The sequence below is a fragment of the Manis javanica genome, chromosome 1 (assembly GCF_040802235.1).
Source record: "Manis javanica isolate MJ-LG chromosome 1, MJ_LKY, whole genome shotgun sequence".
Lineage (NCBI taxonomy): Eukaryota > Metazoa > Chordata > Mammalia > Pholidota > Manidae > Manis > Manis javanica.
In genome coordinates this window covers 45,928,178-45,931,727 of record NC_133156.1, presented here as the reverse complement: position 1 = coordinate 45,931,727, position 3,550 = coordinate 45,928,178, and the positions used below count along the sequence as shown (strand labels likewise).

Below are 3,550 nucleotides of genomic sequence, written 5' to 3'. Positions count from 1 at the left end.
CAAAACCCAATCCTGATAGGGGAAGATCACACATAATATTCATGTCCTAGAATTTGTGGGGGATTTACTAACTGTATAAGACATTAAGATGGACCATTGTGGGGTGATATGTGTGTTTTATACATGTGGAAATTAATATAAAGTAAGTCATTTCATAGGCCTTCCGAAAAAGCTCTTTAAAGGGGCTGTTTCAGTTGGAATTTGTACCATTAATAGCTTCTCTCATTTCTGGAATCTAGAATATGGATAAAATGGTGGTGTTCCAATGACCCGCTTGTAACCATGAGACAACTTTACATGTAAAAGCCAATAATAAGGATACTAGAGCAAAAAGCTAGAAGTCAGTCATCCAGTTTTACCTATTTGTAAATTTCAAGTTTTGCAAAAGGAAAAGGAAAAGAAATCTCTACCTAATTGAAGACATTATTATTCTAGGCTTCTGCACTAGCTCCCAAAAGTAGTTCCTAAGTGCATTTTTGTACCACGAGGCCCCAAACAAACTTTGTAAATCACTGTTTTAGATGCTTGAAAATTGAACTATTTCATGACATTTCCAGTACTTTTTCAGAGTTGGAAGAAAAGTTGACTAGCATAAATTATCATATGTTGGCAGCCGCGCTCAGAAAATAGCGCCCAATGCAGGGCAGCCGGAAGGCCCCGAACTTCCTAATGACAAATCATCCCACACCACTAAACTACATGCTAATTGCGCCTTGGCATAAGGACCAATGAGACCCACCAAATGGTTATGCTAATAAGGCATATGGAACCGCACCAACCAGGTCAGAGCATGAGAACTATATAAGCAAGCCTCTCCTTCCCCTCTGGGTCTTGTCCAACTCATTTGTTTCACAAAGAGCTGAAGAATAAAGCTTTCTGCAGAAGAATCCTGCTGTTGTTGCGTGCTGTTCTTGCCGGCGAGGACGGGGCGCGCGACAAGTGGTGCCGAAACCCGGGAACCAGAACATCACCGGCACAGGGAGGACCCTTCAGACATCTGGAGAGGATTCAGAACTGCAGGTCAGAAGAAAGCCCGGAGGGGTAAGTTCCGAGAGGCCCCTGCTTTTTAGGATGATGGTTGATGGTTCTCTGTAAATAAGGAGGCACCATGGGGAATGCACCATCATTAGTCACGGCGCTGCAGACAGCTCTCAAAGAGCGAAACTTGAAGGTCTCCAGCAAAGTCTTAGGATCTTTTGTGAAGGAGATAGACCGTGTGGCCCCCTGGTTCATTTGTTCAGGGTCCCTCTCAATCCCGAGCTGGGACAAACTGGGGAAAGATCTTGATAGAGAGGAGGAGGAGGGTAGCCTGAGGGGAGGCACCAGGCCCCTCTGGAAACTGATTAGAGCTTGTCTGCAAGATGAGAGATGTGAAAAGGTAATAAAAGAAGGTCAGAGAGCATTGACAGATATCCAAGAGAGCATGTCAGAAACGGAACGGGAAACAGAGAGCGCGCGCGGCCGAAAAAAGGCCACAAAAACGAAAGTAAAGAAACCCCAGAGTGAGGGAGAAAGCCCGCCTAGGGCAAAAGCGAAAGAGCCCCGAGAAGCGAGTGACGATCGCCTCGGAGAAAATAGTAAATACCCCTGGAAAGAGTTGAGGGACCTCCAACTCTCCAATAGGGAATCTGAGGAGGAATTAACGTCCGCAGAGGAAGGGGAAGAAAATAAAACCACAGAGTGTAGAAGTAAGGGAACCAGCAAAGTTGAAAAGCGGACCAAGGAAAAAATGAAAGCAGGGTATCCCCCGACGCCCTTTGCCCCGCCACCTTACGTGAGTGGCGCACTCTCCTTTTGCCACCCAGATACTCTTCAGGCAATTAGACAAATGTTTCCTGTATTTGAGGATAACGGTGTACGCTCTCACCAACCCCTGAGTCATAAACAAGTTAAAGACTTAGCGGAATCCGTCCGAGCGTATGGGGTCAGTGCCAACTATACCATAGCACAAGTTGAGAGGTTAACAGAGACAGCCATGACACCCGCAGACTGGCAATATGTAACTAAGGCATGCCTTTCTAGTATGGGGCAATACATAGAATGGAAGGCATTGTGGCATGATATCAGTATGACCCAGGCACGCGCAAACGCAGCCAAAGGACAGCCTGCGTGGTCATATGATATGCTGACGGGCCAAGGACAGTGGGTAGCCAACCAGACCGCCTTCCCCTTACAGGTATACGCACAAATAAACACGTGCGCCGCCAAGGCATGGAAAGCCCTCACCAACAAAGGAGAAGTATCAGGCAATTTGACAAAAATTATTCAGGGGCTGAGCGAGCCATTTTCTGACTTTGTCGCTCGTATGATGGAGGCCGCAGGCAGAATATTTGGAGATCAGGAACAAGCAATGCCCCTAGTGGAGCAATTAGTATTTGAACAATGTACCAAGGAATGCAGACAGGCGATAACACCCTGGAAACAAAAAGGGATACATGCCTGGTTGAAAGCCTGTAGAGAAATAGGAGGGCCACTCACCAATGCGGGCCTAGCCGCGGCCATATTACAGAGCCACAAACAAGCCAGGATCACTAACAGAAGTATTAAATGCTTTCACTAATCTGTCACGAGACCTGTCCCAGTATCTTTCAGGAAACTGGTCCCAGGACTTCGATGGGACACTAGAAGAGCTGCGGCGAGAAATTATCCACATCAACTCCACCCGTCTAGATATCTCCGTAGTGGAAGGACTCTCTTCCTAGTTCCTCAGAGCTCTCTCCCACGTCAAGGAGTGGGCGGGCATGGCTGGGATGGGCGTGTTCCTGCTTGGAGGTCTCATGCTCTTACTCTGGTTGTTATGCAGACTCCGCAACCAACATAAGCAGGACAAGGTGATCCTTGCTCAAGCCCTAATGGCGATAGACGTTGGCGCCTCTCCCCAAGTGTGGCTCAACATGCTTAAGAAGGAAGCTCGGCTTTAGCTTGAGGTAGCTCTTGCACCCTGAGCCCATGTGGCACTGCACCAGGCCCGAGTACCTCAATGCTTAATCACAGCTTTCTTTAAGAAGCTCATGGTGCAAGAGGGTTGAGAAAAAGGGTCCAAACCCTTTGTACCAAGCGGTCCCAACGCCAGCCAGAGGATGCGAGGCAAAGCACTGCAAGAGGTCTTGGACCCCTCTGAGAGGCATGCCTGACTGCATAGGGGTAGATGCCCAGAACCCCTCTCCAAAAAGGGGGCATCAGGAAGTATGATGGAGGTCAGGCCTCTGTCTCCGCCTCTGCTGGCAAGTTCCACCTTGAGCTTCTGTTAGACAAAAAAGGGGGAGATGTTGGCAGCCGCACTCAGAAAATAGCGCCCAATGCAGGGCAGCCGGAAGGCCCCGAACTTCCTAATGACAAATCATCCCACACCACTAAACTACATGCTAATTGCGCCTTGGCACAAGGACCAATGAGACCCACCAAATGGTTATGCTAATAAGGCATATGGAGCCGCACCAACCAGGTCAGAGCATGAGAACTATATAAGCAAGCCTCTCCTTCCCCTCTGGGTCCTGCCCAACTCATTTGTTTCACAAAGAGCTGAAGAATAAAGCTTTCTGCAGAAGAA

At 48.2% G+C, this 3,550-nt stretch overlaps 1 long non-coding RNA gene across 1 annotated transcript; it reads left to right on the top strand.

The window, feature by feature from the left end:
- The first annotated feature begins 611 nt into the window (after positions 1-611).
- LOC140848433 (uncharacterized) lies at positions 612-3,550 on the top strand. Its single transcript, XR_012129268.1, has 2 exons — positions 612-1,041; positions 2,583-3,550. It is a non-coding gene; the product is annotated as an uncharacterized lncRNA (long non-coding RNA).